The following is a 16,791-nucleotide window of genomic DNA, read 5'->3' as shown; positions in this document are numbered from 1 at the left end:
GGAAAGGAAGGAAAGGAAGGAAAGGAAGGAAAAGACAGACCGACCCAGGAAAGCATACCTTGACAATCAGAATCTGAAACCATCCGATGGCTTTTCTTTAGGTCTGATGACTTAAATAAGACTGGGATAAGCAGAATCCAAGGAAAAAGACTGACTAATGGCACACAAAGTAAATTTTTGAGAAAGCCTAACATTACCAAAAAACCCAGAAGATTGAGGAGCAACTTAAGAGCAGTATTTACAGAGAAGAGTTATAAAAAGGCATGATAAGAGTATGTACTCACACAGTGATTCTAAACTTCAGTAGGGAAGATTTTGGTCATGAATGAGAATAGCTTTCTGAAAGTGAGGGTCCTTAGAACTGTAATGTCTTGGCAAAAGCGGCTAGGCAGCATTGTTTAAAGGTTTTTTTTTTTTTTTTTAACCCTCTAAAGTCGTTTTATAATGGATTTATTATAAAGTGGGAAATCTAAAAGGGAAATGCTGATTCATTTCAGGTGGTTCCACATTCATCTGTCTACTTTCAAGGTAGTAATTTTTGTTTTTTAAAGATTTTATTTATTTGAGGGAGAGTGCAGGAGAGAGCATGAGCAGGGGGAGGGGAGGGGTGAAAGGAGAGGGAGAAGCAGAGCCCCCACTGATTAGGGAGCCCCACACAGGGCTGGATCCCAGGACCCTGAGATCATGACCTGAGCCAAAGACAGATGCTTAACCGACTGAGCCACGCCAGCCCCCCAGGTAGTAGTTTTAAAAGTGTGGTTTGTGAACACCTAAGGTGTCCTTGAAACACTTCCAGAGGGTCTACAGGTGAAAATTATTTTCATAATAATACAGATGTCATTGGACTTTTAATTTGTTTAACTCTTATGACATTTGTAATGATGATGCAAGAGCAATGTGGGTAAAACTGCTGGTACCTAAGATGAATCAAGGCGCGCCACAGAACTGTACTATTGCCACTGCATTCTTCTGCACGACACGCTTGGCTACACAGCCTTATAATAGCTGCATGACTAATTTTGAAGTATGTATAAAGCACTTCTGCTTACTGAAGTTAGATGCTTCTCTCAAGAAAAGGCACTTAATACACAATTGAGTTGCAAGCTAAACTAGTTCCTTCGATCATGAGAGAACACTTTTTTTTAAAAGATTTTATTTATTTATGTGACAGAGAGACAGCCAGTGAGAGAGGGAAGACAAGCAGGGGGAGTGGGAGAGGAAGAAGCAGGCTCCCAGCAGAGGAGCCCAATGTGGGACTCGATCCCGAAATGCCGGGATCACGCCCTGAGCCGAAGGCAGACACTTAACGACTGCGCCACTCAGGCACCCCAAGAGAACACTTTTACTTAAAAGACCATTTTGCAGACAAACTATGGTTATACAGACTTGAACACTCAGCACATAAATTCTCAAAAAAAAAAGTGAAGGAAAATAATTAATAGTATCTGTTCTCAGTAATGAATTCAAGCTTCCAAGGAAAAAGTAAAATTGTGGAAAATTTGAATCTCTGCCACCACAAGCTTAGGAAGCTTCTCAATAATTTTTTTTCTGATAAGTTCAGTGGAGATATTAATATGAATTTTTGATATTAAGTAGTTACATATGTCAACATTTCAGCATAACTCAATTAACAAATATATTCTAAATGACCAATGCGTGATGTTGCAAAATCATGGGTTAAAGATTTCTACGAAGTGTCAGGTAGCTCAGTGGGTGTTAAGGTAAGAGAGTAAGTGGACTGTTATGATTTCACATTTTACATTGCAACTGAACTTTGAAAAACTATTAGTCAAATTTTGGTATATATCAAAGACTATCAAAGTCATCTAAAAAGGTCTACTAAAATACTTCTTTTTCTATCTCCACATCTGTGTAAGGCTGGAATTTCTTCTTATGCTTCACTAAAACAACCTATTACAAACAACTGAACAGAGAAACACATATGAGAACTCAGCTATCTTCTATGATGCTAGAGATGAAAAAAATTGCAAAATGTCAAACAATGCCACTTTTTAAAACTTTTGGTTTGGAATATATAGCTATTTTTCACAAAAGTATTGTTAACATGTAATGGATTTAATTTTAATTATTTAAAAGAAATTAAATCTTTTAAAAAGTTTTTCACTTTATATTTTGAAAATAGTAAACATAGATACAATCCATATAAACAAAAGTTCTTTCAGAGCCTCAATTTTTAAGAATATAATGGAACTTAAAACCAGAAAATTTGAGAATCATTGTTTTAAGGGCACTTTCCTAAAAGCCTTTTATTTTTTTTTCTAAAGATTTATTTATTTAAGGGGGGGCCGCAAGAGAGAGGGACAAGCAAACTCCCTCCTGAGCAAGGAGCCCAACACCGGGCTTGATCCCAGGACCAGAGGTCACAACCTGAACCGAAGTCAGAGGCTCAACCAACTGAGCCACCCAGGCACCCTTCCCCTCAAAAGGCTTTCAGATGAAACTGATTTCTTTCCTATTTCAACTGAAATAATTTAATAAGTGTTCTACAAATTTCGTTCTCTGGCATTAAGACAACCAATTAATATTCATGAACAACAACCATGAACCATAAACAAGGCACTACAAAATGGGCAGCAAAATGACTAAATTAAGACCTTGAACTCCAACACTTGCAGATTCTAGGCATGTGACATAAATACATAAAAAAAATCTCCATCTAAAAACATTCTTGAAATTCTTCACATCTTTCCATCAGTCAATGTTATTTTTCATAGAAACTTCAATTCCAAGAATAATGCTTTCATTGTAAAACTACCCCAAGAAAGCAGTATCACAAGTGTCGTCATAAATAGTCACGGACCCTATTGTCTCTGGCTTTTCCCCTGAGTACAGAGAAGCCCGCTCTAGCCCCGTTTCAGCTGCACGTCTTCCTTATGGTGAAGAATCTGCAGAGGCAAGGAAGGGGGCGGGCCTCCAGGGGGTCTGCTCTGTGCCTCCTTCTAGCAACTGTTAGACCACATTCCAAAAGCCTGAACTCCAGAATTCTCTGCCAAATGTTCCTCAAAAAATAAAAAATAGAGCTACCCTAGGATCCAGTAATCACTATTGGGTACTGACCCGAAGAAGAATATGAAAACACCAATTTGAAAGTATGTATGCAACCCTATGTTTATTGCATCATTACTTATAATAGCCAAATTATGGAAGTAGCCCGAGTGTCCACTGATAGATGAAGAAGAGGTGGCATATATACCCGAGGGAATATTATTCAGCCATAGAAAGGAAAATCCTGCCATTCGAACAACATGATAGAGGCACAGGGTATAATGCTCAGCAAAGTAAGTCAGAGAAAGACAAATACCATATGATTTCATTCATATATAAAATTTAAGAAACAAATGAACAAAGGGAAAAATTTAAAAAATCAGACTCTTAACAATAGAGAACAAATGGTTACCCAAGGGGAGGTGGTGGGGCGGAGCATGGGTGACACAGGTGAAGGGGATTAAGGAGTACATTTGTGATGAGCACTGAGTAAAGTTGGATCACTACATTGCACACCTGAGACTAATACAGCATTTATGTTAACTACACTGGAATTGAAATTAAAAATATATATATACAGCAGTAAAAAAATAATTCTCTGCCAAAGGAGTTTGAGTTGCCTTAATGAGTTGGGTCTCTTCCCTAGGTTTATTCACCTGATAGATGGGACTGCACCTCTCCCTGTATGTAAGTACCCCTAGGCCTGAAGAGTGGCCATGGGGTGTTGAGCTACAGGGGACAGAGCCTGTACAAATAGTGAGACAGAGTAGGGGCTGGAAGAGCACAAGGACAAAGCATGGGCTAAAGACTGGCTCTCCTTATAGCACCACATTCCACCCCAAACTTCTGAGAATCCCAAATGTAAGTTTAGCCTCCTGGCTTATTACGAAGGTCTATTTGTTAAGGTACAAGGATACAATATTTTTTTTCTTCCTCCCCTCCCCTCAGATACAACATGTTTTATATAAGTTTGTTGCCCTGACTCATAACCTAATTACCAAAACATGAAATGTGGGTAACTGTTTGTATGCTTTAGACAGGCTGCAACTATTAAGGGATGAGCCTGGCTATTGATGCCTGGCCTAGATGCAGGGCAGGACTGGGAGACAGGAAAAGATGATGACCATCAAACTGATAGAGTCTGTCTAAAGAGGACAGGCATTTTCAGATTCACTTGAAATTTGCCAGATATTCTGAGTTTTACAGAGATATTAGGACTCTAAATTTTAATGCAGAAATTCCTATGTTTAAAATCTTGATGACTAATTTTTAAAAAATACCTGGTAGCAGACACTGATCAGTCCAAATAATGAACTCAGCAGTTGATAACTTTCCAATGGACCACCAGATTATACCTGGACTTGAAGAAAGTTTGTAATATGGTGAGGTTTCCAAAAACCTTCTCCCCAAATCCTCACCAGTATTATAATTAATACAGCTGATACTTACAGAAACCAGGCATATATTGTTGACCGTGTTATCACAATAGCATTTATACTTTCAAAGGTTTTCTCACCTACGGGAAAGCTTTGGAACTCAACCATCAGTTTCCATTTAGCCAATCCCGTTTATAATAATTCTTATCAAGAAATCTGTTTACACTTCTGCATGGTGACTTGATTGTGGAAGTATAAAGTATGTGCATGTAGATTAGAACAATTTACCTGATCTGTGGGGGGGTGTTAAATCTTGAACAAATTGTCATTAAGTGAGTTAATCTGCTTCCCATATTGATTCCAAGCCTGTAATTCAATAATAGGTTCTGGGCAAGTACAAGTTGAACCCTTCTGAGCAATATGAGCGTCAGGCATGAAACTCTTCTTCTTCTATGCCAATCAAGTGTCATCTCTTGATTATGACTTCTTTTATAGCTTTTCCATAACTCCTTCAAATGGTATTCTAGATGGGCTATAAAGTAGTTAATCAGAATAAATTAAAATTTGTACTTAGCACTAAAATGTAAATTAATTGTAGGTTTTCTCCCAAATCTAACCATTTTAAACATCTGGTATATATATTTTAGCGCATCATTCACTCTAATGGTGATAATTTTAGCAAGTTGTTACAACTACTTTTCACTTCCTCATCATAGCAGTTCAAGGGATGCAGCTCATGTGTCAGCATCGAAGCATCTCTCACAAACTCATTAGAGAAACAACCAGTCCTCTTCGGTTCGTCATAAAGTAAAACAGAGCAGAACGTTATCATCTGCCCACTGCCAAGCAGACAATGAAACCACTGGCCTTACCGTGAAGAAAGTTTAAAGTTTTCAAGAATCAAGGGCATTGAGTACAGAAAATTAATCTTTTCACTGCCATGTTTTATACTTCTGAATATCAATTTTCACCAGCTGTGAGAGTTTCTTTTGTAACATCTGCTAGAGAGTGGAAAAGATGCATAGCGATTGTATTTAAGCATAGCAATACTTTTTTTTTTTTTGATGATTAAGGCCAACAGAATTATGGGAAATTCATGACTTGCAAATGATATAAATTATATAAAGATTGAAAATGCTCATAACTTACTTTTAATTAAGTAATAAGCCAGAACAGATTTTTCAGTACTTTTGACTAATGTGCATTGCAAATGACAGGCAATAATTCATACAAAGAGGATCATATATTGAGTTCAAGATGTTCATATTTCATTTTTACATTCCAAAGCTGTTTCAATTCAGTTTTTCTCTTAGATCTTTGCTATCCTTATTTTGTGTTAAATAACCAACTTGACCAATCGTTTAACCAGAATTATTCGCTTTTTCACTCAATTGTCTTTCTGGTTCGGTTTCCTAGATATAGAGGACTTCAATCCTAATGCTTTCAACTGTGAGGTGAGAGCAAAGATAGAAGCCAGATAGGCCTTGCATCACATCATCAAATGTTCCATTTTCATAAATGATTTTCCCTGGACTTCACTGAACTTGTCATTTGTTCAGCTTCATATAGACATAGTTTTAGTCATTACATGTAGAAAAATCACCTCTTTTTAAAAAGTGGACAAATATAAAGTTAGCAATTCAGTTTTCAACAAAAATGGCTTATAGATGTACTTCTTTTCTGATTTGAAGTCTGCTTATTTATCTGATGGGCTGAGGCATTGGAAGGTTGGTGATGCCAAATAACTTGCAAAAGGGAATGATGCTCTTGCCGAAAAAGAAAGAAAAAGTGTCGTGGAAGAGTCAAGGCAAATCAGGCAATTCATATCCTCACAGGGAAAGTATTAGGTCACTCTTCACACACAAGAGACTTTCAGATATTCGATTAAAAACATTTTTTTCCATCTTAATATAAGGCTCAAAATGTTACTTAAAACTATTTATGCTTTATAAAATTAAATGTCAAAAAGATTAAAATTAAGAGCATACAGTAGGCATTTTAGCACACTCTCCAAAATACATTCCACCCCAGGTGATTCTCCAGTCTAGAAAAGAGCTCCTTAAAGACCATACATTAGCACCTCAAGGTGTACTCAGCAGACCCAGAGCTTTGCCACCATCTAGGAGCTTGTTAAAATCACAGTCTCTATCCCCTTACCCTCAGATCTACTCAGTGTGCATTTTAGCAAGACAGGTCACAGGATTCACATGCGCATTAAAGCACTGCCCTGCCACACCAGTGTCTCGTACATGGATTTCAGATGCGCCTGTGACATTGAGTCTAGGGTCTCAGCCCATTCACTCCTGCCATACACAGCTTTAAACACATATTCCAGTTTGCCAGATGAATATTACGGATTCCAATATGTGCCAGGAAATTAAAAAATAAAAGATTGGAAAGTCCTTGATGGAGCTGATCAAGTTCATCCCATGACTCCTTCCAGAGGTGGCTTAGGAATGGACACAAAATCCAACTTCAGCCAATGAAACATGAGGTAGTCTTTTATGGAGTGAGGGAGACTCTGGAAAATTCTATTGTTCCTAAGATCCCTCAAAGAGAGACACACTCTTATTCTTCTGGTTATTGCTGCATCAGGAGGCTATGCCTGAAACTGCTGATGTCAATCTGCCTAAAATCCTGAGGATGAAATCAACACCAACGATGACAAAGCAGAGAGACTGAGAGCAACTATGTTCTTGATAACAATGTTGAGCCACAGAACCAACTAGTCCTAGAGCCTGCATCACCACTAGATTTCTTAGTACATGAGGTAATGGATTTCCTTATTTTTTCAGCCAATTTGGGTTGCGATTTATATTAGTTGCAAATCATCTTAATATACAGAAGGAATGGATAATTTTGCTGATTGGGTCCAAACTGCTTCATGAATTTTTAAAGGTAAAGCAGTTCTGATACCATAAGCATCTAGAGCAATATCTATAATTCCAACCATTCACTCGAGCTTCCAGAAATGCAAATTCCCAGTGAAAATTGATCAGTTGAAATGAGTGTAAACGAGGTCTTCTCCTGGCACAGCATTTATTCTCAGTATTTGCTGAATGAATGAGTGAATGAATGAATGAATGAATGATGGCACAGGTGCACAGAATTAAAATTGCCTTTCAAAACATTTACAATTACCTTGAATTCCATTTTTACCTCTTCTTTTTCTGAAATCTACCAGGGCTCATTAAAAAATTACTGTTGCTAAGAAGACCCTGTCAACATCATACACTTAAGTAATTTTACCTGTTACATTTCTCTAGGTCTTCTCCCAATGCACCTAGTTATATGACATGGGGATATACCCGTAATATTTGAATAATGCAAAGTAAAACATATCATACCTTTCCAAACCATGGGTCTATTCAGTGTCTTATATTTTTCTACATATTCAGGGGTATTTGCACAGCCAGGAGATAAGTCCCCTCATGCCTAAGGAAAAGGGAGTTGCTGGAGGTCATATGTTCATTTAAATCATCTCCTAGAAGAGATTATTTTCTCGTGGTAAAGGTGGTTTCCCCCTTTAGTGGTACAGGGAGATTGTCAGAAGAGAGTGTTGGAGAGTGAGGTCCGAGTAGACCTCACTTGTTTTCCTAGAGAATAATGAACATGTAGTATACACCGTGTCACTGATATTTCTTACTGTACTTTCCCCATGAATGTCCCTGTTTCCTGGTCCTTTAAGGTGTGAAAAAACTTGGGCATGGGTTTTGCAAGTCTCCTAGAGTTCCCAACATCCTTCAGCATTGGTAGTTGCCACGATTTCTAGCTTAGCAACACACCTCTGACTGGTTTCTTCCCTTCCCTGAAGCACTTATTTTCTTTCCTAATGGTGCTCCCTGCACTTGAGAAATATAATTCTGGTTTTTGAATCCTATCTGAAGTCTGCTTCTAGGAGAACCTAATCTAAAACACTGTCATCACTTTTCAAGGTGCTCATCCCAAACCAGGCAGTATATCTGTTTTAGGGGTAGCATGGAGAGGCAGCCAAAAATTAACATCAACAGTAAGTTGAGGAAATCATGTAGTAGGAAAAGGAGAACCAAGGAAGGGTAAATGGGAGAAGTGCAGGTAAATAGTTGGTCAGGTCAGACACCTTTAGAAAGTGAATGTGAGCAAGGATTTAAAAATATAAAAACACGGGGCACCTAGGTGGCTCAATCGTTAAGCATCTGCCTTTGGTTCAGGGCGTGATCCCAGGATCCTGGGATCATGCCCCACATTGGGCTCCCTGCTCTGCTGGGAGCCTGCTTCTTCCTCTCCCACTCCGCCTGCTTGTGCTCCCTCTCTCACTGGCTGTCTGTGAAATAAATAAAATCTTAAAAATATATATATATATAAAAACAATGCACATATCAAATGTCTTTTTAAATGAACAAAATGTAAAATTTGGGATCCGTAGTGACTTAAATACAATTGTGTTCCTTTGCTCCAAAACAGCAAAGCAACAGCAATTTCACCCTGTGTTATTACCATCCTGGTTTATGACACATGGAACCCGCTGACCTCCGTTTGACATACTGTGCATTGGAGTTGGCTCAACTCAAACTCCTTCCCTAATATTGCTACTCAAATCAATTTACCTTCAGTTCCAAGGGTGACAAGATTGTTGTCTATTAGGGTGGAAGATGGTTTTGGACAACCTTTCTGCTATTAAAGAATATTCTTCAGAGGCAGACTTTGCAATTGGATCTGTACTTTCATGCTTTCGGCACAGGTAATAATCACAGTGTCCCTTACCTTGCCATCTAAGAGAAAGATTTCTCTTCAGGGAAGACAGCTACAACTCCAAATGGCCTTGGGCAGTCTATATTTAAATAGCAGTGGAGCAGGACTTTAATCCAATGTGGAAGGAATTTGATGAGTGGCTTCCAGAGAGAAGGCAATAGAGTAAATCCAAGTATCTAACATCATTAAAGAGTGTTTGGTGACTCATCAATTGAAAGTCAATTTTTGTTAAAAGACAGAATGTTAGACAATCACTTGATTTATATGATCAGCTTTAAAATGTGAGATTCTCACTCTCCATGAGAAAGCCTGTATGAGGGCTGTTGAAGAGGCAGAAACATAGAAGTGGCTCCTTCCTCCTGACTCATAAGAAGCTTCCCTGGCCTGAGGGCCTTGCTGACTTGAAAAGACTCCGAGCTCAGAGACATGTGTTTCAGGCAAGATCATTAAATGTCTTATAAACTATATTACATAGTTTGTACTTTATCCCGAAGGTAACAAGAGACCTATGAAAGGTTTTATGTATAACCAGATCTGTGATTTAGAAAGTTCACAGAGGCTGCCGTGTGAGGAATGGAGCAGAAGGGAGGATAGGAGAGATGAGAGACAGCAGAAATGTGATGGTTATAATGGTTGTCTAGGAGCGAGGTGAGCAGAATTCAGCCAGGAGGCAGTGCTTGTCCACTTGTTCTCTTTGGGAAGGCAGCTGTGACTTGGGGGTAGGACACCAGTCACTGATAGCTGTGATAGAACACGTGTTGAGATAAACATTTAATGTATCTGTATGACTCCCGCACCCCTTTTCATGGTGTCACACGGGTCATATTTCAGGTCATTATCTAGAAGTATATACTCTCTGTATTTCAGTCAACCTGACATAATTTACAAGTTAAGAGGAAATGCCAATTCTCTACTGAAGTTGAATGTACATGCATATCCTACGACAGGAATTCTACTCTTAGATAAGTACTCAACAGAAATGCACACATATGAACACAAGACATGTATGGGGATGGTCAGAGCACTGTTATTTCTAATAGCCCCAAACTGAAAACAACCCAATTGTCCATCCATCGATAAAAATAGGTAAGATGGGATGTATACAATAGGTTATATATAAGGACATAACAGAACAATGAAAATGAAATATTCATACAAATCACATCATGGATAAATATCACAAACATAGGAGGAAAAGGCAGGCACAGAGGATATATAGTGCAGAATCCATTTAAGAAAAAATTTTTTTTAGAATGATAAAACTAATTTATAGTGAAGTGGTACAAAATATACCACCCTAAAATATGCCTCTTTGAATATTATTTTAATCCAATTATTTTTTTTTATTTTTTTTTTAAGGATTTTATTATTTATTCGACAGAGATAGAGACAGCCAGCGAGAGAGGGAACACAAGCAGGGGGAGTGGGAGAGGAAGAACCAGGCTCATAGCAGAGGAGCCTGACGTGGGGCTCGATCCCACAACGCCGGGATCACGCCCTGAGCCGAAGGCAGACGCTTAACCGCTGTGCCACCCAGGCGCCCCTAATCCAATTATTTTTAAGAAACTGCAAACACAGGAGAAGTTCTGAAAACCATGTGGTAAGAGATAGTAGTGAAAGAGAGAGTTCTGAAAACCCTGTAGTAAGAGATATTTACATGTATAAAGGAAATCTCCATTTGTAAAGGTGCTTCTGTCTCTATACCAGGAAAGGCGGGATGACTTAATCTCTAGAAACTCTTATCAACAGAGAAAGCAACAACTTAAATATGCATAATGACCTTACTTGTGTTTACTGTGCTTTTCCCTGTAACCTGCTATAATTTACTACCCAGCCCCAACATCTTCTTTGTCTTTAGTAGAAGATGGTATTTAAGGTGATGATTTCTGGCCCTTTCAGGGAGTTACTCAGTATTCCTGGGTTGCTCCCATGTATATAGGAGATATAGTGTTACTAAATTTTTGTTTTTGTCCTGTTAATCTGTCCTATGTGATTTGAATTCTTAGACCAGCAAGAAAAATCTTGAAAGGTAAAGTAAAAAATTTTCCTCCCCAACAATACTGTTGGAAATCTGAATAGTAGTTCTATTTGGTGAGAGGAAGGTGGTAGTAAGAAAGGTGGAACACAAAGGGGCCATCTGAGATGTTGATAACATATGGTTTCTTGATGTGGGTGGTAACTGAAAGGAAAGGTTCACTGTGTGAAAATTCATAGAGCTCTACCCATAGTGATTTGGCTATTTTTCTGTTATACTCCTTAAAAATGTTTATAAAAATAAAGATGCATGAATCACAAATTCATAGGAAATTAGTCACAAATACATAAAAAGTTATATTCTTTTCTGCCACTAAATAAAAAATGCAGTGAACAGGATGTTTAGAAATAAAATAAATTAGGCTTCCTGTACAGGAAGCAGTGACAGTAGCTTTTACTATGTATCTAAACTGAGTTATTACAACTAAAATATTTGACTACAAATGTTCAAGTAGCTAAATACAAAAGAGAAGCAATCTGCAAAACTTAGTTCCAAAAGGCAATATGGTATAGGTGAAAGCAAATGGAGTCGGAAACACAAATTATGTGTTAGAGACCAAAGAAAAAGAATCCCACCTAACGTTTATCAAGCCCATACTATTTGCCCAACAAGAGAAAGTTCGTATTTTCATTTTATGCTAATACAATGATTTTGAGGTACTTGGCATTATTATACCCATTTGACATACTATGAAATTGAGACTCAGAAAGGTTAAATAATTCTCTCCTGTTCCCACAGGTAGGAGATGACCGGCAGCATTTGACCTCTGACCTGACTCTTAACCTCTTGCATGTATCAGTGGGTGGATCTAGGCAAGTCATTACACCTCTGTAAGCCTCAGTCTCCTCTTCTGTGAAGTGGGAGGGTCTTCCCAGATCTGCTCTGAGTAGCAAACAAATAGTGGTTGTGTTCACTGTTTGGATTAAAAAGGGCAGGCTAAGTTAACTGCAAAGAAAATCTTTTCCAGAGCTGAACTCAGCAGAAATGGTAGCCCCAGTGGCAAGAATATCAATTATGGCAGCATTCACCAACTTGCCTGATCAGAAGAACCAGTAAAAATAATTCTTTGTTAACAAATACAGATTCCTGGATCCACGCTAACTGTGCAGACCACAGTCTCCAGAGCAGGGTCCTGGGAACCTCTTTATACAGCTCTCCACCCCCATGGTGATTGTTCTATGCTTATGATCAGTAAAGTTTATGAAATCATGAACTCTGGAGTTCAAAAGATTTAGATAAGCTTCTCAGAGAAACTATTTTTATCCTGACTAAAGTCATGTAGAAAAAAATAAATCACGATTCAATAAGTGCTTTTCTGTAGGGATCTTTCATAGGATCCAGTCAGGATCTAGGTAACTTGCTTTCTGGTAACAATATTGGGATAAAGCTTGAAAGATCTAAAGGATATAAACTTTAACTCGTAGGTAAATCCTGAAGATCTAATGCACAGCATAGTGATTATAATCAACAATACTCTGCTATAAGCTTCAAAGTCTCTAAGAGACTAGATCTTACTTGTTCTCACCACAAAAAGGAAATGATAAGTATGTGACATGGAAGATGTGTAAGTTAATGCCTTAATAATCACATTGCAATAAATCAATGCATCAAATCAGCACACTGTACATCTTAAACTTATATATGTCAAATTATATCTAAAAAAACAGAATTAGCATGTCGTTAAAATATTATTTTTAAGTGGATATTCAGCAAGTTCTTTAAGAATGTGCTATACTCCCATCCTTTCTATTTCATTTTCTAAAAAGTATGTTTAATATAACCAAATCTTGTCGTTAAAGTCAAAACCATATTCTTTCAATACCTGAAAAATACTCTGTATTTAAAGCTGCAGTGACAGAATGATTCAAAAAAGATATGAAAAGTAGGCTCTGCCACTATTTTTCTACAAAAATACTTGAGAACTTCTACTTTAAGCATTTGGTTAAGAAGACAGTTTTAGAAAATTGGAAACACAGATATGATTTCCTGCTGAAGCTAATGTTATCCAGTGTAATTTTCAGGCCTTCAGGAGTTAAGGAGCCAGGGATAATACGAGGTATGGGAACACAGTGAAAGAGTTACAAAGACAAAATCTGACAAAATTTGCCTGTCATAACTTTGTAGCTGTCCCCAGCCATTCCTGGAATTCCTGCCTAGGAACAGTATAGGGGCTAAGGACAGGCTGCCCCACGATGGGCCACTCTGGCATGAAAATTACTCTAAGCTAAAAGCAATCAAGACCCTATGAGCCCAAGAGAAACTTTTGCACCTCCCTTAACCACATGGAAGAATCTAAATGGGAGGTCTTTTCCAGAATAAGGATTACTCTCAGAGATAAATTTTATTGGAGTCACCCATCTGCATGGCAGGGCAAACATCTAATTACCAAACATAAGCTCTTCTTATCACTCTGTGAATTGCTTTCCTTCCCCCCAAGTCCCAGACTCTTACCCTTTCTCCTTAGTTCAGAATGACACGTATACCTCATATTGCCTGTCCTTGGAATTTCCATGTCTGTGTGGATTCCCCATACATGCACTACTAAATTTGATTTTCTCCTGTTAATCTGTCTCAAGTCAATTCCCTTCTTAGTCCAGCTAGAAGGACCATTGAAGAGGACATGAATTCTTGCTCCCTGACAATAGCACTAAGAACATTTACCAAGCAAGCCTAATAAAGAACATTCTAGAGGTACATAAGAACATCTTGAATAACAATTAAAAGTAATTTTGAGTATTTGCAGAGTAGCAATACCCAATATCAAAAGAGTAAAATTCAAGACAGAGAGGACCACAAGAAAATTGCTTTCATGCGTGATTTTGGCACCTCTCAAGAAAAATGATCAAAGTTCCAAAAGATTTTAACAAGTCTGAGGGGTATTACTTTGGAATGATCAAGAGTAGTTTATATGTAGACACAAATGTGGGGGGAGAGAAATCTCTTAAGAAAAACAATTTTTCCTGGAGATGGTGACAGGACAAGAACAGAAAAGAAAAATTGCCTCTCTTCTGAGCTCTACTCAGCTCAATTAGTGAGATGTCACAACTTGAGAGCAGTTTGGGTTGGCAGACAGGCATAAAAGGAAAAAAAAAATGGAAGAACACTAGCCCTTAGGAGCCATTTCATGCTGCCTCTGAGACGGGGTGCAGCGTACCTGGGTTTTGGAATAACTACTACTACCTTAGGGAGAGGTTAAATGTTCTAAGAGTATCTGCTGTATCAAATCCTCCCAAATAACCCTGAGGAATGAATCACTGTGCTTCCCTTAATTCTATGGCATATGATATTTCATACTTAAAGCAAAGTCTTTTCAAAGGTACAAACACCAACACCCCTCCCCACGTAAGAATGGTACACCTGAATGTACTTAATCATGGATAAGCTTGGGCTGCCTTCCATATTAATCCTCAAGAACAGGACTTCTTACTCCATTTCAGTCTGGGGCTCCTGCCAAAGTACCAAGTCTAAAAATGAGCAGGACACTGCCAGGAATGATTTGGACTAGCTTAGAATGAGTGGGAGTTGGGCTGATCGAAAAGAAGCAAGAAGCCAAAACTGGTTAAGTCAAATTAAAGTTTAAGTGTAGCCATATTTTTCTGGGTAAACAAATTCAGATAGACTGATAGTTTCCACATCACAATATTCTGCTATTAATTAATGAAGTACTATTAAAAATGAGCATAAGCTCTTTCCCTATAGAAATATTTTTTTCATCCACAAGCCTCTTCTAAGAAAGAAATATTCATGCTAAAATATTTCTATGCATCTTTGGAAAGAAATATTCTTTAAAACATTATCACCCTACTATGAAAAACAAAATGCATTACACTCATTTCCAAATTTAGACCACTTCTCTTTGGGGGGAAGACACACTTTTAAAATAGCAATTGTTTCTAAAAAACACACATATTCAATTTATATCCTCTCATTCAATTGCAAACATAATCAAAACTCAAAAATGTATTTAAGGAGGTAGCATACATTTTTAAAGAGTATAGGTAATGAATCTCAATGTATCATTTTCCCCCCAATACACACTGTGAACACACAGATTTGCAACCTATAAGCAAAATATGATTTCCTGGAACTCTTGCCTTCAATCATGTGAAGAACTCATAAGGAGAAATGTAAGTCCAACAGAGTTTTAATGTCCCTATATTTAAGATTTTATTAAGGAGAGTTTCGAAAGAAAAAAACAGCAAAAATATAAAGTATAAATAATCTACTCAACATATTATAGACTGTAAAAAAATTAAAATATATTATGTGTTTTATTATGCACAGCAGAGTCAAGGGCATCAGCCAACTGACCTGATTATCCAATAAACTATTGTGAAGTTTTCTGCCTTGATAAGAGTTTTGGGTAAACTGCATGCCAGAGCTATTTAGCATCACAAATGTACTTAGCAGAAAGCCATTCAAGTATTGCGGTCACTTTGGCACTTCTAGAGAAAAAGCTATCACATTGATAGGTTTGGGTTTAAAAGGGAGGCTTTTTAGGAGAGATTATAAAAATTGATTCCACTAACAGGTTCAGAACAGTTTATGAGCTTGTGTACATAATACCAACTTTTTTTTTTTTTACATCACTGAAATTTCAATGGGGATCCAACATTCAGGAGTTTTGAGACAAATCTTGAAAGGCTCTTTGGGCAATAATAGTTTGGGGGTTCCTACTTCTTTCTTCTAGAAGGGCTAGTGTTTTTGAGAATTTAAATGACACATCATAGCATAGGAGACCAGGGTTCTAACATTTTTTTCTGCAAAACTAGCCACCCACTCATCCAGAGAGAAGGCTTCTTTTAAAATAAAGCATATAGTAAATATAATTCAACAATATACAAGGTAGTACAGTAGGGGATGGAATGAGTTATAAAAGTAGAAAGACCTTGCCTTCACAAGATCTCCCTTTCTACAGAGAAATGGAGAAGAATGAATAAGCATATGTAGGTATGCTGACATTACGTAGGCATATGCATTATATATACATATATACAAGTTGTATATGTTTACATACATATTTATGAACAGTATGTTTGGCTCAATCTGACATGTACAGAATTTTCCTCTTATACAGGTACTGAAGTTATGTGCCTCTCTTACTGCTAAAATTTGATTATATATTTTTCTAAGCTCTTCCTTATGTGAATAGAAAAGAGTATTAACCTGGTCTTAAAAACAGGAAAATAAATCTAAACCTGAGAACTAATTGGAAAGGAGACAAATAACCTAAGGCCAGTAGTAAAACTGAACTTTACAAAAAAGGCTCAGTGGGTGTACCTCTAACTAGATCATAATTCCAGCTTAGAGAAACAAATAGCTATCTTTTCTAAAGAAGACTTGCCATAAATAATGGAAGCTGGGGAATATTTCCTCAATAATGAAAATTCCTGTCAACCCAATTTATTTTCAGATGAGTTAAGAAAATATGGATAGCTTTAAATAGGTTTCTATATATTATGCAACGTGAGCGCGCGCACACACATGCACACACACACGTGATACTCATATTTAAGAGCAAATATATAATGAAGTCAGCAAAGATTGCTTTCCACAAATCTACTTCCAGGTAAAAGTGCGCTTGCTTTAGAAAAGGAATTTCTTTAAGGAGAATTTCTTCTAAATTTTGAATTTTTTTTTTTT

At 37.4% G+C, this 16,791-nt stretch overlaps 1 protein-coding gene and 1 long non-coding RNA gene across 2 annotated transcripts in view; one reads left to right on the top strand and one right to left on the bottom strand.

The window, feature by feature from the left end:
- The window catches only part of LOC109491342, a 37,749-nt gene extending 25,845 nt beyond the window's left edge, over positions 1 to 11,904 (top strand). Inside the window, exon 4 of the long non-coding RNA XR_002144693.1 lies at positions 11,887 to 11,904. This is a non-coding gene — a long non-coding RNA (uncharacterized LOC109491342). The remainder of the gene's footprint in view (positions 1 to 11,886) is intronic.
- The window catches only part of THSD7B (thrombospondin type 1 domain containing 7B), an 848,738-nt gene that overhangs the window by 165,536 nt on the left and 666,411 nt on the right, over positions 1 to 16,791 (bottom strand).

This window comes from Ailuropoda melanoleuca, chromosome 2 (assembly GCF_002007445.2).
Source record: "Ailuropoda melanoleuca isolate Jingjing chromosome 2, ASM200744v2, whole genome shotgun sequence".
In the NCBI taxonomy this organism is placed as follows: domain Eukaryota; kingdom Metazoa; phylum Chordata; class Mammalia; order Carnivora; family Ursidae; genus Ailuropoda; species Ailuropoda melanoleuca.
This window is presented reverse-complemented; position numbering and strand designations above follow the sequence as displayed.